We start from the raw sequence: 20,075 nt of genomic DNA on the forward strand, positions 1-20,075 counted from the left end.
ATGCGAGATGAGGCAATTTTAATTGTCAAAAATGGCAATGAATTCATCACTATGGGCTGGACCATCTGTCTGAATTAGTCTTGGTTTATGGGCCATAACTTGGGCTGTAGACCTTGGATATGGACAAATAAGTACCTGTTGGAAAGCTAAGAAATAGGGCTACAACTTTGCAGATTCGAAAAGAAAGTCACTGAAAATTGGCCTTCATTCCAGAAACGTGAATACAGGCTGAAAATTTGCCTTTTTGAATTTCAAAACTTTTCTTAGTTTGGTTCCTACCTTTGGGATTAGGTTTTTTACTATAAATACGTCTTTGGGTAGCAGCTAAAAGCATCCCAATTCAGACCTTCATTCTCCATTTGAAGGCTTTCATTCTCCATTCTCTTTTTAGATTTCTTCTTTATTTTTCTTTATTTTTCTGCAAGCCATGAATATGAGTGACGAAGTTTTTAATTCAGTTTAAGAGATTCATGTTCTTTTACTTGATTTGTGAGACCAGGTTCTTAATTCAATTTATGTCTTTTTAAATATCTATTGTTTTCTGATTTCTTTATCTCTGATCTATTGAATGATTTGCTAAAAAGGCCTATTAGTTAATTGTTTGATGAGATCAATTGCTAGTTCATCTTTATAATCTGTAATTGTTGTGTAAGATTAAATATGAGTAGTAATTAGGTTTTATCGATTATGATCCAAGTTTTCGATAATAACCTAAGGAAACGATAGGGTGGATTAAATGATTTATGCGTCATAAATTATTGTTCAGCTTAACTACTTCCTTTTCTTAAAACAGTTATTAATTTGATGAGGATTGCTTAATACCAACTCAATTAATAATTAGAGTCAATAAGAGTGCTGGGCTCGAATTGATGAGTATAGGGAAGTCAGGGGTTTACCTCGCTGTTTGGTAAATCTACGTTAAGTATTCAATAAGATATAATTGTATTTCTTTTGTCTATGATCGAATCAATGCATTGGAATGAGAATTACCTTGGACTGAAGTTTGTTTAATTGGAGAGTTTTTTATTTTTAGATCTTAATTTTGGATTATTGATTTCTTCTTTGGATTGTGAATTAACCCCCCCCCCCCAACCTTTGTTTCTTTTTCCATTACATAAGTGCACGAAATTTAATAATTTAGTCTCTAGGGTTTGACCTGGATTTACCACTTACTACAGAAAATATTTCATAATTTGTGATTTCAGTTAATTAAATTTCTGGTGGATTCGACAACCATCAAGAATTTTGGCGCCGTTGCCAGGGACTGAAATTTATTGGATTTTGTGTTTTTTTTTTTTTTTTGTAAGGGTATTCTGTTATTAATTTTGTTTGTGAAGTATTGCTTGTAACATCCTCACTTTAGCTAGTCTGTACAGTCTACTGTTCCGGTGACCAATGTCAGTCTGGGCAGCTAGAATATTTGAAATTATAAATAGACTAGAGTGAGGAGTTATAAAGACACTAAATAATGCTCATAAAAATCAAGGAAAAATTTTAGAAACCAAATACACTAAGGTTAAATTAGCTGAAACCCCAAGGATGAGTAACCCGAAGGGGAAGTAACGGTGAAGGCCGTTAGCAACCCTAGACCCAGAGAAAAAATTATAAAATAATTATTGGGACTCCAGAGAAGGGTCATTGAGGTTCTTATGGCATTAGAATGCCAAGAAAATGCTTAGAAAAATTTTTTTATCGGTACACACAATTTTGGCTCGTTAAGCCAAACGGAGGGCATTTTGGTCATTTCGTCTTCAGAGATGATTTTTGGCCAACTTGTCCAATTAAATAAATAATTTATATAACATAAAATATGAATAAATATTGTTAAAAATTTAATTGAAATTAAATAGACAAGAAATGGAGAGAAAATGAAAGAAAATGGAATTATGACATCATAATGATGTCATTAAAATTCTCCCAACCAATCCAAAGTTGACACATGGCATAAACTTATTTAAAAGAGACTAAATGGGCTGAAAAATGAAAAAAAAAATCAGAACCTTCTCTCCCATCTTCTTCTTGCCGTCACCCTCCCACTATTGCCAACCTTGAGCAAGCTTTTCAAAGCTTGATTTCACTAGCTTTTGTCCCACTAAACCCTATATTCCCAACACCAAAAACTATTCTTACACCTTGGAGAGTCTTTTGGGAGCAAAAAAGAAAGGAAAAATAAGAACTCTAGCAAGTGGGAGATCTCACTCCATTAGAGGTTTGTGACCTAACTATAGTTTTCACTTTAAATTCATGTTAAGGACTAAGAATGAGTGCAATTTGTAAAGAAAATTTGTTAAATACCATTTGTATGCCAACCCATAATTTCGGCAGCCTTGGTTAGGGTAAGATGGTGATGATTTTTTTGGAGCTAAAAGTGTAGTGTGGCTGCCCTCAATATGTATTTCTTAAGTGAATTGATGAAATGCAATGATAATGCATGATTTGTAATGTTTGAGTTAGGGTTTGGGGTGAAAAATGAGACTTTGATCATGTGATGATGAAAGTAGGTTTTAATGGTCAATTAGTGACCATTTGGTTCTGTTTGAATCAAAATTGAAGTGAATTGTATAGTGGGATTGGAGTTTGGTGTGGCTGCCCTTGGTGACCTGTAGGACTGGGCATGAGTCTAGCAGGTTTGGGCAGTAATAACTGGAATTGTAGAGGTTCAATTGGTGCAAGGCCAATTGGACATGAAACTAGACACATAATGGCACAACTTTGGTGAAGAAACCATGCCCAGAAAACCAAACCAAGTGGACTAAAAGATTGCCCTAATCCGGGTGACCTGCATTCTGCTTTTGCAAAATGACCAAATAAACAGTGTTTAGTCATTTAGCCATAACTCAGTGTAGAAAGGTCCAATTGACTTGAAATTCTACCAGCAAAAGCTGAGATATAGACCAACAACTTTCATGAAGAAACCTAACCCAAATTATGACCATAACATATTCAAAAAGCGACCTGAAGTCACTGCTCCTAACACTGTAGATTTGGTCAGTCCAGAAATTCTGGAAAAATTTCAATCCGGCCAGTTGTGGTTTTTGGGCCATAACTTGAGCTACAAAACTCCAAATGGAGTGATTCAAAAAAAGAAATGCAACTAGACAAAATAAGGAACAACTTTCATGTTGATCATTTTGCCAAATTCCCACTGCAAAAATGACTAATGGAACAGTAAACACAAAGTTTGAAAAGTGAAAATTCTGTCCAATTAACATTAAACTTAGAAATGGTATTTATAACCAATACCAACAAATTTAGAATGCAAAATGTGGTATGTTGGGAGTATTAGAACCAATGTACCTATTGTCTATGCAAAAGTCAACATTTTAGTTGACTAATGAAATGAATAGTAACACTAAAACTTGAATTTCAAGAATTATGAAACTTAAAAGTGTAATATGCCCTAGTATACCTAGTAAGATTGGTTTGGATAGGTTGGCATGCCAAAAGGGTTCTGTTAGCAGTACTGCATATGGCTTCACGCTATTCTGTGTTTCATGGCCTTCCATGCCATTCTGTGATAAAATAGCCTTTGGCTATGTTGATTGAGATAATATACTTGGGTTTTATCCCTGATAATTATTACAGCTTATTAGCTATTCTGTTGCACACCGGGAGACACAATGTGACCGATGGTGTGATGGTCCGAGGTACTTAGTACCCAGTGACAGTTTACCCATTTATCCAGTCCAGTCAATTAATATGGGTTACTCGGGCAATGATAATAAATTTTACCAAATTTTAATCGAATAATACTGCAATAAATACCAGAAATTAAGTCTACCCAAAAATGAAATCATACATTCTACATAATTATTTTATTTTATTTTATATTGCCACCACTAAGCAGAATTGCTTAGCGCATCGCTTTTGCCACGCGCAGGTACTGGAGACCTAGCTAGGGAGCCCAACAGACATCAGACTGGGTGAACTTTCAGACCTGCATCTGGAGTCCTGAGTCACCTCACATCTGCAGTGCATATGGTAGGACATTAGGACTTTGGGTAGCATTTTGTATTTTTCATTTTGTATTAGTTTTGAATTGTAACTATAAACTCTTGTAATTATGTAATAATGTAAATATATGAAATTTCATGTTATTGAAATTTTCTGTATAATGTATGTTGATAAATGAAATGTTAAGAAATATTTATGAATATGTTTCAAGTGGTGATGTGAACAGAAAAATTCTGAGAATATTATTGAGATTTTGAGATTGACTTGAAATGCGTGTAATGGAGTTCTAGATTTGGAAATTATATTGGAAGTGTTTTTAAACAGATTTAGAAGAACTGTTTTTCCAATTTATAGCCGGCACTCTGCCGGATTTTCTATAAAAATTGCGGAAAAATTCTGATTTATCAAAAATTGTAAATAAATGAATTGAAAGGGATAAATTGTAATTGAAACATGAATTGGTGCTCCGGCACACTGAGTGGCATACTTGCTTGGCTACACTGTAGACGGGTAAGGGGTGTCACATTGCTATTTTCAGGTTTTTGAAAAAAAAAAATTTACGATGTTACTGTTCATCAAGAAATTTGGTTGAATTTGGAGGGCGGCCCATACCTATTTTGAAGGAAATGACGCATTGATCAAGACTAATCAATCCATAGGATTCTTTGGCCCCACCCTTTTGAGGCCAAATTCGATTGTTTTCTAGGGTTTTGAGGCATTTTTTCTGTTTTTACTTTGATTTCTTTTTTGTTTATGACAAGAATTTCTCAATCTGGTGAGTTGATCTTTGATCCAAAAGTAGAAAAAATAGCTAAACAGTTGAGAAAATTGGCTAAGCAAGCTAGGCAGATTCTGAGTACATCTGAAGGAGTCTAATCTCCAAAGGTGTTAAGTTCATATTCGGATTTGAATTCAGAATCAAACTTCGAAAAGAACTTTGAAAGAGTTGGCTGCTCCTGATCTAAACCAACAGCCTTTGTGTATTCAAAACCCTGCTTTAAATGTTGCTTTTGAGTTAAAATTTGGACTAATCCATTTGTTGCCTAAATTTCATGGTCTTGTAGGTGAGGATCCACATAAGCATCTAAAAGAATTTCATGTTGTATGTTCTAGCATGAAACCTCAAGGAGTTTCAGAGGATCAAATCAAGCTTCGAGCTTTCCCTTTCTCACTGGAGGGCACAGCTAAGGATTGGTTGTATTACCTTCCTTCTGGATCTAATCAACTCATGGAATGGGATGAAGCAGATATTTTTGGAGAAGTATTTTCCTGCTTCCCGTGCTGCTAATATAAGAAAAGAAATTTGTGGCATCCGACAGTACAATGGGGAGAGTTTGTATGAGTATTGGGAACAATTTAAGAAACTGTGTGCAAGCTGTCCCCATCATCAAATAGGTGAGTAGCTGTTCATTTAGTATTTCTATGAGGGATTTCTACCAATGGACCATAGTATGATAGATGTTGCTAGTAGAGGTGCTTTGGTTGACAAAACACCAGATGAAGCCAGTAGGTTAATTGCTAACATGGCAGCAAACTCTCAGCAGTTTGGAATAAGAATGGACCACACACCTAGGAAGGTTAATGAGGTAAGTACATCTAACCTTGAGAAATAGATTTCTAATTTAACTTCTTTGGTGAGGCAATTGGCTATAGGGAAAATGCAAACTATTAAGGTATATGGGATTTATTTGGATTCGGGTCATGCTACTGAAATGTGTCCTACATTACAAGAGGATGAATCAATGCAACATGTTAATGCAATAGGAAATTATGGATAGCCACAACACAAGTATGATCCCTTTTCTAATACTTATAATCCAGGATGGCGCATTTATCCCAATCTGAGTTATGGGAATCAACCAGTGCAAAATCGATACCAGTAGCAGAGACAAGTGAATCTACCTTCTTCGCCTCCCTTAAATCAAGGCATGTCACTTGATGAAATTATTAAAGCTTTGGCTAACAATACTCAACAATTTCAATAAGAGACCAGAAATAGCATTAAAATCATAGAGAGGCAGATTGGTCAATTAGCCTCATCTGTGAGTAAGCTGGAAGCTCAAGGTTCTAGAAATCTCCCATCACAAATAGTCATGAACCCTAGAGAAAATGCAAGTGCGATACTATTGCGGAGTGGGAAAGAAGTTGATAATCAAACTCCACACGAGTTAACAAAAAAGAAGAAACAAAGAGAAAAAGAGTCTAAAGTTCCTGAAATTGAGGTAAATACTGAACCTAAACTGAATAAGGTTAATAATTCTATTCTTCCTCCATTCCCCTGAAGGTTGGCCAATACGAAGAAAGAAGAACAAGAGAAAGAAATTTTAGAGACTTTCAGGAAGGTGGAAGTGAATATACCTTTATTGGATGATATCAAACAAGTTCCCAAGTATGTTAAATTCCTTGAGGAACTATGCACTACAAAGCGCAAGTTGAGGAATAATGAGAAGATCAGTGTGGGGGAAAATGTGTCGGCACTAATTCAGTGAAAATTACCCCCTAAGTGTAAGGATCCAGGTTCGTTTTCTATTCCCTACAGAATAGGTGATTCTAAATTTGAGAGTGCAATGGCAGATTTAAGAGCATCAATTAATATTATGTCAAATTCAGTTTTTCAAACTCTAAATTTGGGTCCTTTGAAAGAAACCAGTGTCATTATTCAGTTAGCTGATCGTTCTAATGCTTACCCATTGGGAGTAGTTGAGGATGTGTTGGTGGAGGTTGGAGGATTGATTTTTCCTATAGATTTTTACATTCTGGATATGGAGGATGATAGTGTTCTGATAAGTGCATAATTTATTAATTTTACTCCCATCACATTTAGTGTTTTTAATGTGTTTTTATGTTTAATTCAGTTGGTTAAGTATAGTTATCTATTAGGCATATGTTTAGAGAGTTGTTGAAATAATTGTGTTAAATGGAGAAATTTGACTCTTGCTGTATTTTTCAGGGTTTTAGTGAAGTTCCGGAGCAATATAGTGTGGAAGGAAGCTTGAAAAGGTCAAAGGATTGAGAAGCATTGTTGATATAAAGTACACGGGTTGTGTAAGCACAACCAGAGACCCGTGTAACATTCTGCCAGAAGGAATCCAGAGAACCGAGGAAGAGACAAAGTACACGGGCTGTGTAACTTGACCTATGTAAATCTTAGAGACCCGTGTAACTTTCTGTACCCATGCGAAACATGCCCATTCAGCTCCAATAAGTTACACGGCCCTGGGCCGTGTAGTGATACACGGGCCGTGTATCCGTCGACAGTCAGATTCCTAATTTTGCTCTAGTTATAGTTTTTGACAGAGACTAAAAAAAAAAAAAAAAAAAACCTAACCCTAGACCATTTATTATAAATAGAAGAGACAACAGCAGACTCAAGGGCATTCAGACGCCTCCAAAATCATTCAGCAACATCTTCATTCATCTTTTAGAATTCTTCTTTATTTTTCTGTAAGCCATGAATATGAGTGGCTAAGTTTTTAATTCAGTTCAAGGGATTCAAGTTCCTTTGCTTGATTTGTGAGACCAGGTTCTTAATTTAATTTATGTCTTTTTGAATATCTATTGTTTCCTGATTTATTTGTCTTTGATTTATTGAATGATTTGCTAAAAAGGCCTATTAGTTGATTATTTGATGAGATCAATTGCTAGTCCGTCTTCATAATCCGTAATTTTTGTGTAAGATTGAACATGAGTAGTAATTAGGTTTTATTGATGATGATCCTAGTTTTCGATAATAACCTAAGGAAAAAATAGGGTGAAATTAAATAATTTATGCTTCATAAATTGTTATTCAGCTTAACTACTTCCTATTCTTAAAGCAGTTATTAATTTAATGAGGATTGCTTAATACCAATTCAATTAATAATTAGAGTCAACAAGAGTGATGGGCTCGAATTAATGAGTATAGGGAAGTCAGGGGTTTACCTCGCTGTTTGGTAAATCTACGTTAAGTATCCAATAAGAGATAATTGTATTTCTTTTGTCTATGATCAAATCAATGCATTGGAATGAGAATTACCTTGGACTGAAGTTTGTTTAAATTGAAATTTTCATATTTAGTTCTTGAATTTCTGCTTTTTTCTGATTTTGTGTTACAAAACCGCCCCAATCTTTGTCCATTCCATTTTCCATTACACAAGTGCACGAAATTTAATAATTCAGTCTCTAGGGTTTGACCTGGATTTACCTTTTGCTATAGAAAATATTTCATAGTTGGTAATTTCAGTTAATTTAATTTTTGGTGGATTCGACACCCATCAAGAATTTTGGCGCCATTGTCGGGGACTGAAATTCATTGGATTTCGTGTTTTTGGTGTAACACCCCTAAGTTCGGTAGTGCGTTCTACTGCTCCAGTGACCAGTGTTGTCCGGACAGCTAGAATGCCTAGAGCTACACTTCGATATGAGTGAGGAGACATAAAATAATGAAATACAAGAAAAGAAAATACAAGAAAAACAAAGGAAAAATAATAGCAAAGAAATGTAATCAAGTTAAGCGAGCCGAGAACCCTAGCGATGGTGGCCATCATGCGGAAGTCACGGCGTGGACCGTTGACTAGCCCTGGACCGCGGGAAAACCTGAAAAATATTTTTAGGACTTAAAGAGACATCAATTGAAGTAGAAATATCATTAGAAATATCAAAGAAAAATTAAATAATTAGTACAAAGAAAAGTGAGAAATCGAAAAACGGACAAAACCCGGTGTTACCGAAAAATCGGGAATGCAACCCGAACAGGGGCATTGTGGTCATTTGACACCCAGAGTTGTCTTTTGACCTAAATTTTCATCAAAAATAAATAATATTACACTTGGAAAATATAATAAAAAATTAATTTAGGGGTACCTAATGTAAATAGCAAAAATGGGGAGTTAAATGTGGGAAATTGAAACTTTTGATTAAATTAACATTATCTTCCCACTTAGTGCTCCACTCAAACCTAAAGTGGACCACTTAATCTGCATTTGGACAGCAGATTCATTTCCTTCTTCAACCTCAAAAATTCAGCCGTGAGCCTCCATTGAAGAACCTCCATGGCCATCAATGGCTAAGCTCCATGCAACCATGATTTAGCCACATTTTTCACTTGCTTCCTTCACAAAAACTGTTCTACACATCATGGGCAGCATGTAGGAAGCAAGAAAGAGGAGTTTTAGTGAAGATTTAGCAAGTCCCAACAATAGGTAAGTTTGAGTTTTTGAATATTGCTTTGTTAAACTTTGTATACTTGTTATGGGTGTTGAATTTGTGAAGGAAATTTTTTAGTTTGAAGAGTTATTAAGATATCCATTTTTTGGGCAGCCATGTAGTCATGTATTGATGAAGTAACTGTGCATATATTTTATGAGAAATGATGTTGATCATGGTGATTTAATATCCTAGTGAATTATTTCACATGTATATGGTGATTTTGCACTTGGGATGAAAATTGATGATTGTAGGACACTTTTGTATTGAGGAAGATTTTCGGCAGCTTGGGGATTCTTGAATAAATGTGTGTGTTCATGAAGGTAGTGGCAGAATATTGAAATAGAAGTTTGATGGATATGTATATAGATTGATATTGTAAAGTGTATGTAAGATTTGTAATGGTTAGGTGTGTATATGATTGTACTTAGAACTTGTAAATGTGAATTATATTTGGTGTGTTAAGGATAATTATAATCTGCCCAAAGTGATGTTAATGTAAAGTGGAATATGTTTTTGGTAATGTACCAAAACAGATTTGGTAGGGAAGTGGACATATAGTAATGTAAGTGTGTAATTGAGGTGTGTTTAAGCAAGGTAACTAAGGGCAGTGTACATTTTAGCCTATAACTTTAAATGTGTAACCTCAATTGGTATGAGACCAATTGGAGGTGAAACTAGGCACAAAATGTGCCAACTTTCATTGAGAAAACATACCAAAATTATGCTTGCAAGGTGACCTAAGAAAATGACCAATTCGGATTAGGTGCAATTAGGACCTGAAAAATGACCAATTGGGCAGCAGTGAGTGTTTAGGCCATAACTCACTCAAAACAGGTCCAATTGACCTGAAATTTTAGTTAAGACCCATACCTACAAGTCTTATGAAGACACCAAAGCCCAGAAATGACCATAAGCAAGTCAAAAAGCTTGCACAAGTTCGGGTCCAAAAACTGGCCGAACCAAAGTTGACCAAATTGACCTAAAATGGACCTAATTTGATGCCATTTGACCAGCAATAGTTTAATGACCATAACTCGGTCTACTTAACTCGGAATGACCTTAAATTTTGCACCGCGGTCCATAAGACATAGATCTACAAGTTTGTAGTTTTGACCGAAACTCGAAAACCGAGGGAACTAGGCCGTCCGACTAGGTCAAACTAGTATCCGGGAATCCAGCAAGTTGCATTAAAATGCACTAAACAAGGAAACGAGTTTGGTAACACGTACCAACCCTAAAACCCTATCGAATATGACATATTAATGACACTAAGACCTAATTTACCTAGAACACGTCGAGGGTCGATATATTAGGTGATTAAGCAAATAAAGGTATTCAGTGAATTGTTATCGAACATTATCGTTAGAGGCAAATTAATTTAGCACTGAAACACTTCAAATTGTGTTTCTCAGTTAACAAGGACTCAGCAAAAGGGAAAGAAATACTGAGTCAGGACCAGGAGACAAATATCAGAGGTTTGTGCACAACAGCTATTTCTTTTGAATTTTCAATTGAAATAAATATTGACTATTGTATATTATTGTTTTAAATTGTGGAAATGTGTTTGAATGGATACTTATTTCTTGAAAAGCATTGTAAATAGTTTGAAGTTGTGAGAAATTATTTGAATGATATTGATGGATACTTATTGCTTGAAAAGCTTTGTAAATGGAAATTTTGAGATAAATTGTGTTTAGTGGTATCGGAGCAAAGTAGGGACGGCGATACGTAACGCCTACTATTCTTGGGAACTCTCACGAGTGAACTCAGGAGCTTGCAGGGATGGCGATACGTAACGCCTGCAAGTGCTCTGATAGGTACCACCCAAGGGCTTGCAGGGACGGCGATACGTAACGCCTGCAGGTGCTTTAATAAGTAGTCATTATGTAGCTAGCTCCCTTCCTCATTGATTTCGATTAGTGGGGTTGTGATTGCTTTGTCGTGGTGTACAACGCAGCATTGATCGGAAATTTGTGTCATGGCTTAAAATGTGAATGAATTGGCAACACTGTATTCTTAAATTATTCGACTAAATTGTGTTATTATGCGATTTGATAATTTGTGAAATGGAGTTTAAATTCTTATTGACATTCACTGTCTTTTGAATTTAACTATGTTTCGATTACTGAGATTTAATGTGATAATGTGTTAAATTCTTTATGACATTTATTGTCTTGAATTTAATTATGGTTTTACGTATCCATCATTTATTTGAATTATGAATTGTGATTTAAATTTGTATTTGGTTAATGTTGTGCACCACTGAGACATTGTCTCAGCGATAGCTTTTTATTGTTGTCGCAGGTAGAGAGACAGATAGGGCAGCAGACTAGGCTGCTAGTACTGTCAGCGAGAGATTTTCGGGTATAATGAGTATACCAGTATTTTGCATTTTGTACTGTAATGTATGACACTGTATGCACATTTTGTTTTTGGTTTTGAGCAGTTGTAAATTCAAATTGTAACTTGAGGTTGTAAAATAATTATGAGTTATTTTGACTTGTAAAAATTGTATTATATTTCCTATATCTCAGCTTTTGAAAAATCACTGTGGATTTGAGTTGAGAAATATGTTGTATTGAGAAAAATGTTGGAGTTGAGATTTGGAAAATAATTGAAGTGCTTTTTACAGGTTTTCTGAAGAACTGTTTTATCCAAAATACAGATGGCATTCTGCCAAAATTTTTACAGAAATTCCAAATAATTCAAATGTGTTAGTTCTATCACTTCAGATCAAAAAGGTTTTTAAAACCTGTAAATAGTGCTCACCACTGTAAAAGAAGTAAGAAAAGTTTTTAAAATCCCTTGTAGTATATTTAATGGGTTATCAGTAGAAGGAGTTGGTAATTCATTAGGTATACTACGGGATCATGTTATGCCTTACAGAGGGGTAGGGTGTGACATTTGGTGTTAGATATTCTGTTATTAATTTTATTTGTGAGTTGTTGCTATTTTCGGGTTTTTGGAAAAGGAAAAAAATATATATAATAATTACGGTGTTACTGTTCATTGTTACTGTTCATTAAGGAGTTTGGTTGAATTTGGAGGGCGGCCAAACCTATTTTGAAGGAAACGATGCTCTGATCATGACCAATCAATCCATAGGATTTCTTGTCCCCACCCTTTTAAGGCCAAATTCCATTGTTTTCTAGGGTTTTGAGGCATTTTTCTATTTTTACTTTGATTTTACTTTGTTTGTGACAAGAACTTCTCAATCTGGTGAGTTGATCTTTGATCTAGAAGTAGAAAAAATAGCTAAACAATTGAGAAAATTGGCTAAGCAAGGTAGGCTGATTCCGAGTACATCTGAAGGAGTCCAATCTCCAAGAGAGTTAAGTTCGGATTCGAATTTAGAGTGAAATTTCGAAAACAAAACCATGGCTACTAGAACCTTGAAAGAATTGGCTGCTCCTGATCTAAACTAATAGCCTTTGTGTATTCAATACCCTGCTTTAAATGTTGCTTTTGAGTTAAAATCTGGACTAATCCATTTATTGCCTAAGTTTTATGATCTTGCAGGTGAGGATCCGCATAAGCGTCTAAAGGAATTTCATGTTGTGTGTTCCAGCATAAAACCTTAAGGAGTTTCAGAGGATCAGATCAAGCTTCAAGCTTTCCCTTTCTCACTGGAGGGCACAACTAAGGATTGGTTATATTACCTTCCTTTTGGATCTGTCAACTCATGGAATGGGATGACGCAGATATTTCTGGAGAAGTATTTTCCTGCTTCCCGCGCTGCCAATATAAGAAAAAAAATTTGTGTCATTCGGCAGTATAATGGAGAGAGTTTGTATGAGTATTGGGAGAGATTTAAAAAGCTGTGCGCAAGCTCTCCCCATCATCAAATAAGTGAGCAGCTGTTAATTCAGTATATCTATGAGGGACTTCTACCAATGGACCGCAGTATGATAGATGCTGCTAGTGGAGGAGCTTTGGTTGACAAGACACCAGAAGAGGCAAGGAGGCTGATTGCTAACATGGCAGCAAATTCTCAACAGTTTGGAATGAGAATGGATCACACACCTATGAAGGTTAATGAGGTAGGTACATCTAACCTTGAGAAACAAATTTCTGATTTAACTTCTTTGGTGAGGCAGTTGGCTGTAGGAAACATGCAAACTATTAAGGCATGTGGAATTTGTTCGAGTTCGGGTCATACTACTAATATGTGTCCTACGTTACAAGAGGATGAATCAATGCAACATGCTAACGCAGTAGGACATTATGGATGGCCACAACGCAGGTATGATCCCTATTCTAATACTTATAATCCAGGATGGCGAGATCATCCCAACTTGAGTTATGGGAATCAACCAGTGCAAAACCGATACCAACAGCAAAGACCACAATTGAATCAACCACAACCACCTCCACCTCTACCTCCCTCAAATCAAGGTATGTCACTTGATGAAATTGTTAAGGCCTTGGCTTAAAATACACAACAGTTTCAACAGGAGACCAGAAATAGCATTCAAAACATAGAGAGGCAGATTGGTCAGTTAACTTCATCTGTGAGCAAGCTGGAAGCTCAAGGTTCTGGAAAGCTCCCATCATAAACAGTCATGAACCCCAGAGAAAATGCGAGTGCTATACTATTGCGGAGTGGAAAAGAAGTTGATAATCAGACTCCACATGAGTCAATAAAAAAGAAAAAGCGAGGAGAAAAAGAATATGAAATTGAGGTAAATACTGAACCTAAACTAAATAAGGTTAATAATTCTGTTCTTCCTCCATTCCCATGCAGGTTGGCTAAAAATAAGAAAGAAGAACAAGAGAAAGAAATTTTGGAGACTTTCAAAAAGGTGAAAGTGAATATACCTTTACTTGATGCGATCAAACAAGTTCCTAGGTATGCTAAATTCCTTAAGGAACTATGCACTACAAAGCGCAAGTTGAGGAATAATGAGAAGATCAATGTGGGGGAAAATGTGTCAGCATTAATTCAGCAAAAATGACCCCCTAAGTGTAAGGATCCAGGTTCGTTTTCTATTCCCTGTAGAATAGGTGATTCTAAATTTAAACGTGCAATGGCAGATTTAGGAGCATCTATTAATGTTATGTCAAATTCAGTTTTTCAAACTTTAAATTTAGGTCCTTTGAAAGAAACCAGTGTCATTATTTAGTTAGCTGATCGTTTTAACGCTTCCCATTGGGAGTAGTTGAAGATGTGTTGGTGCAGGTTGGAGAATTGATTTTTCCTACAGATTTTTACATTCTGGATATGGAGGATCGTATTCCCACATCAAAGTCAACTTTGATTCTGTTTGGAAGACCTTTCCTAAAAACTGCCAAGATAAAAATTAATGTGGATGATGGCACCTTAACTATGGAGTTCGATGGAGAGACTGTCAAATTTAATATTTTTGATGCCATGAAGTATCCTGTTGATGATCATTCTGTTTTCTCTATTGATGTTGTTGATACAATTGTGCAGGATGTTTTTGAATTAACCATGGAGGATGAATTAGAAGTGGTGATTAGTCAAGGAATTAAAGAAATCAGTACCAATCCACCATTAAGTGTAGAGGTTCAAGAGGCAGTAATGGCATTGCAGTCATTACCTACTATTCAAAAAAGGTATGGAGTATGAAAGATTGACTTACCTGTATCTCACACAAAATTATTACCTTCTGTGGTGCAGGCACCAGCTCTTGAACTCAAGCCTTTACCCGAGCATTTGAAGTATGTTTACTTGGGAGACAATGAGACACTTCCAGTTATCATCTCAAGTAATTTAACAAAGATTCAAGAAGAGAGATTGATTAGGGTTTTGAGAGTACACAAGGAAACAATTGGATGGACAATAGCTGACATCAAAGATATAAGCCCATCAGTGTGCATGCATAGGATTTTACTGGAGGATGAGGCTAAACCGAGTAGAGAAGCTCAAAGGAGGTTGAACCCACAGATGATGGAGGTTATGAAGAAGGAGATTTTAAAGCTACTGGATGCAGGAGTTATTTACCCAATTTCAGACAGTAAATGGGTAAGTCCAGTCCAAGTAGTGCCAAAAAAATCAAGAGTCACTGTGATAGCAAATCAAGATAATTAACTTGTTCCAACAAGGATTCAAAGTGGATGGCGAATGTGCATAGACTACTGCAAGCTGAATTCAACAATAAGGAAGGACCACTTCCCACTGCCATTCATTAATCAGATGCTTGAACTGTTAGCAGGTAAGTCTTATTTCTTCTTTCTTGATGGCTTTTCTAGATATAATCAAATTGTGATTGCATCGGAGGATCAAGAGAAGACTACCTTCACTTGCCCTTTTGGAACTTTTGCTTTTAGAAGGATGCCCTTTGGGTTTTGTAATGCACCTGCCACATTTTAGAGATGCATGATGAGCATATTTTCATATTACATTGATACTTGCATTGAGGCATTCATGGATGACTTTACTGTGTATGGTGATTCATTTGATGCATGTTTACTAGTGATTCATTTGATGCATGTTTACATCATTTAAATTCTGTTCTTAAGAGATGCATTGAGAAAAATCTTATTTTGAACTATGAGAAGTGTCATTTTATGGTGGAACAGGGGATTGTTTTGGGTCATGTTGTCTCTAATAGGGGTATTAAGGTGGATAAATCTAAAATTGATTTAATTGTGAACTTACCCTACCCCACAACTGTGAGGGAAGTACGATCTTTTCTTGGTCATGCAGGTTTTTATCGCAGGTTCATTAAGGATTTCTCTAAGATAGTATTGCCTTTGTCTAGACTCTTGCAAAAAGATGTTCCTTTGGAGTTCAGTAAAGAATGCAAGGAGGCTTTCGACAAATTGAAATATGTATTGACATCACCACCTTTTATCCAGGCTCCTGATTGGACAATACCGTTTGAAACTATGTGTGACGCAAGTAATTATGCAGTGGGAGCAGTTTTGGGGCAGCGTGTTGGGAAGCTCTTTCATGTGATCTATTATGCATCTAGAACGCTAAATTCAGCTCAGCGCAATTATTCTACAACCGAAAAAGAGTTTTTTGCTATAGTTTTTGCTATAGATAAATTTCGGTCATATTTGCTTGCTTCTAAAATAATTATCTTCTCTAATGTGCAGCGTTGAAGTATCTCTTGGCAAAGAAGGAAGCAAAACCAAGGTTGATTAGATGGATCCTTTTGCTGTAAGAACTTGATCTTCAGATCAAGGATAAGAAAGGAGCTAAGAACCTGGTAGCAGATCATTTAAGCAGGTTAGTGACACAATAAGATCCACTTCCTTTGCAGCAACTTTTTCCTGATGAGCAGTTATTTAAATTGAAAGGTATGATCCCTTGGTATGCTGATTTAGTGAATTATTTGGTTAATAAGGTTGTGCCTTTTGATTTGAGTAGAGCTAAGAAAGAGAAATCGAAAAGTGAGGCTAAGTATTATATGTGGGATGACCTGTATTTGTGGAAATTTTGCTCAGATCAAATTATTAGGAGATGTGTTCCTGATAATGAGATTCAATCTATTCTTATATTCTATCATGCCTATGCATGTGGAGCTTATTTTGGACCCAAGAGGACAGGTAGAAAAATATTAGATTGTGGTTTTTACTGGCCCACTAAATTTCGTGATTCATATTTGATTTGCAAAAATTGTGAACAATGTCAAAGAACAGGAAGTTTAACCCGTAGGAATGATATGATTCAGAATCCAATACTTGTTTGTGAGATTTTTGATGTGTGGGGTATTGATTTTATGGGTCCTTTTCCTTCTTCTTTTGGCTTTGTTTATATAATACTTGCTGTTGATTATGTTTCGAAATGGATGGAAGAAAAAGCCACCAGGACTGATGATTCTAAACCTGTCGTAGGTTTTATTAAGTCAAACATTTTTAACAGGTTTGGAGTTCCTAGAGATATAATCAGTAACCGGGGCACACATTTATGTAATAGAACTATTGAGGCATTGTTGAGGAGATATGGTGTTTTCCATAAAATATCTACAGCTTATCATCCTCAAACAAGTGGGCAAACAGAGGTGTCTAATAGAGAGATCAAGTCTATTTTGGGGAAAACAGTGAAGCCAAATAGAAAAGATTGGAGCCTTAGACTTGATAATGCTTTGTGGGCTTATAGGACTGCTTATAAAACACCAATAAGTATGTCCCCTTTCAAATTGGTATTTAGTACGTTGTGTCACCTTCCTGTTGAGCTAGAACATTAGGCTTATTAGGCTGTTAGACAATGTAATTTGGATTGGGATACTACTGGTGTGGAAAGAAAATTACAATTACAGGAATTAGAGAAAATTCGACTTGAGGCTTATGAGAACTCTAAGATTTATAAGGAAAAGACCAAGGCATTCCATGATAAACTAATTCTAAGGAAGCAATTTCTGGTTGGACAAAAAGTTTTATTGTATAACTCCAGACTCAAGCTGATGCCTGGTAAGTTGCGTTCTCATTGGATTGGACCCTTGGTTGTTACTAATGTGTTTCCTTATGTTGCAGTTGAAATTCAAAGTTTAGGAACTAATAAGGTGTTCAAGGTCAATGGTCATAGACTCAAGCCATTTTATGAAGGGTTTCAGGAGCATACAGTGGAGGAACTCAAATTGAGTAACCCAATTTATGAGGATTAAGGAGATTTGCCATGTCGAGCTAACGACGATAAATAAAGGCACTACTTGGGAGGCAACCCATGGGTGACTTGTTAGCCACAATCAGATTTATTTTCTTTCCCTTATTTTATTTTATTTTCTAGCATTTTTTTTCTTTTCTTTTGCATTTGGGCTTTACATTGGGGACAATGCAATTTTAAGTGTGGGGGAGGAGAAATTTGTTGCTTCAATTTTGAAAAAAAAAATATATAAAATAAAAATAAAAATAAAAATTAAATTTATTCTCATAAGCTTGATTTATGATTCTATATTAACTCTCGGAGAGAAGTGCTTTATCTTTGAAATGACTTTTCTATTTTAGATTGAATTTTTGAAATTTTAGGCAAGGTAATAGTAACTTTAATGATGGATTTTCCCTCTTCTCCATACCATAGAGCAATTTTTTTTCTACATAAATCATTTAGGCTTGATTTAATGGTGAAATGATTAGTTATATGAGCTTTAAACTAGCGTCATGCATATTTCAGAACTTTGTTTAATCTATCAGGGCACTTCATAATATGTAAATGCATGAATTGGGGGAAATGAAATGTTGAACTTGAAAATTGCTCTGCTATTTTAGTTAAGCCAACTAACCAGGGGTCTTCATGAACCCCATATCGATTCTTAGGCCAAAAGCTAGCTAGGATATGAGCAAGGTACTTTTCTAAAGGTGACGGTTGAAATAAAAAAAAAAAAAGTAACTGTGACAAGAGAGAAGTACCAATTTTAAATATATATATATCCCCTAAGATTTGCAAAGAGCTATAATTGTTGTGCCTTGATAAATTAGCCTTGTGTTTTGGTATGTATTGATTTAAAATTTTATGGAACTCTAATTGTGTGAGCTTAATTGATTTCAAGCCTATTGTTTTATGTTGGAAAATTGTTGATATATCGATATGGTGTTGATGGAATTTGTTGTGATGCTTATTACCTTACTTACCTCTTCTTTCAAACTTTTAATCTTTTGTTAGAGAATGTTGTGATAGGATGAAGTTAAGGAATTTCTAAATGGAGTTGATTGAGAATTTAAGTCATGCTTGAGGACAAGCATGGAATAAGTGTGGGGGAATTTGATAAGTGCATAATTTATTAATTTTACTCCCATCACATTTAGTATTTTTAATGTGTTTTTATGTTTAATTCAGTTGGTTAAGTATAGTTATCTATTAGGCATATGTTTAGAGAGTTATTGAAATAATTGTGTTAAATGGAGAAATTTGACTCTTGCTGTATTTTTTAGGGTTTTGGTAAAGTTCCAGAGTAATATAGTGTAGAAGGAAGCTTGGAAAGGTCAAAGGATTGAGAAGCATTGTTGATATAAAGTACACAGGTTGTGTAAGAACAACTAGAGACCCGTGTAACATTCTGCCAAAAGAAATCTAAAGAGCCAAGGAAGAGACAAAGTACACAGGCCGTATAACTTGACCTATGTAAATCTTGGAGACTCGTGTAACTTTCTGTGCCCATGCGAAACATGCCCATTTAGCTTTAATAAGTTACACAGCCCTGGGCCGTATAGTGATACACAGGCCATGTATCCGTCGACAGTCAGATTCCTAATTTTGCTCCAGTTGCAGTTTTTAACAGAGACTCTAAAAAAAAAACCTAACCCTAGACCCTTTATTATAAATAGAAGAGACAGCAGCCGACTCAAGGGCATTTAGATGCCTCCAAAATCATTCAGCAGCATCTTCATTCATCTTTTAGAATTCTTCTTTATTTTTCTATAAGCCATGAACATGAGTGGCTAAGTTTTTAATTCAGTTTAAGGGATTCAAGTTCCTTTGCTTGATTTGTGAGACCAGGTTCTTAATTTAATTTATGTCTTTTTGAATATCTATTGTTTTCTGATTTATTTATCTTTGATCTGTTGAATGATTTGCTAAAAAGGCCTATTAGTTGATTGTTTGATGAGATCAAGTGCTAGTCGATCTTCATAATCCGTAATTGTTGTGTAAGATTGAACATGAGTAGCAATTAAGTTTTATTGATTATGATGTCAATTTTCGATAATAACCTAAGGAAACAATAGGGTGAAGTTAAATGATTTATGCTTCATAAATTGTTGTTCAACTTAACTACTTCCTATTTTTAAAGCAATTATTAATTTGATGAGAATTGCTTAATACCAATTCAGTTAATAATTAGAGTCAACAAGAATGCTGGGCTCGAATTGATGAGTGTAGAGAAGTCAGGGGTTTACCTCGCTGCCAAGACAAAAAAAATTTGCAAAGAGCTATAATTGTTGTGCCTTGATAAATTAGCCTTGTGTTTTGGTGTGTACTGATTTAAAATTTTATGGAACTTTAATTGTGTGAGCTTAATTGATTTCAA

The 20,075-nt window shown here is 35.4% G+C and overlaps 2 non-coding genes across 2 annotated transcripts; both read right to left on the bottom strand.

The window, feature by feature from the left end:
• Nucleotides 1-5,240: 5,240 nt before the first annotated feature.
• On the bottom strand, nucleotides 5,241-5,347 carry LOC131176111 (small nucleolar RNA R71). The gene has a single exon (XR_009146239.1). It is a non-coding gene; the product is annotated as a small nucleolar RNA R71 (small nucleolar RNA).
• Nucleotides 5,348-12,881: 7,534 nt separating this feature from the next.
• LOC131176205 (small nucleolar RNA R71) lies at nucleotides 12,882-12,988 on the bottom strand. The gene has a single exon (XR_009146330.1). It is a non-coding gene; the product is annotated as a small nucleolar RNA R71 (small nucleolar RNA).
• Nucleotides 12,989-20,075: the final 7,087 nt, after the last annotated feature.

Source organism: Hevea brasiliensis, chromosome 18, assembly GCF_030052815.1.
Source record: "Hevea brasiliensis isolate MT/VB/25A 57/8 chromosome 18, ASM3005281v1, whole genome shotgun sequence".
NCBI classification, from domain to species: Eukaryota; Viridiplantae; Streptophyta; class Magnoliopsida; order Malpighiales; family Euphorbiaceae; genus Hevea; species Hevea brasiliensis.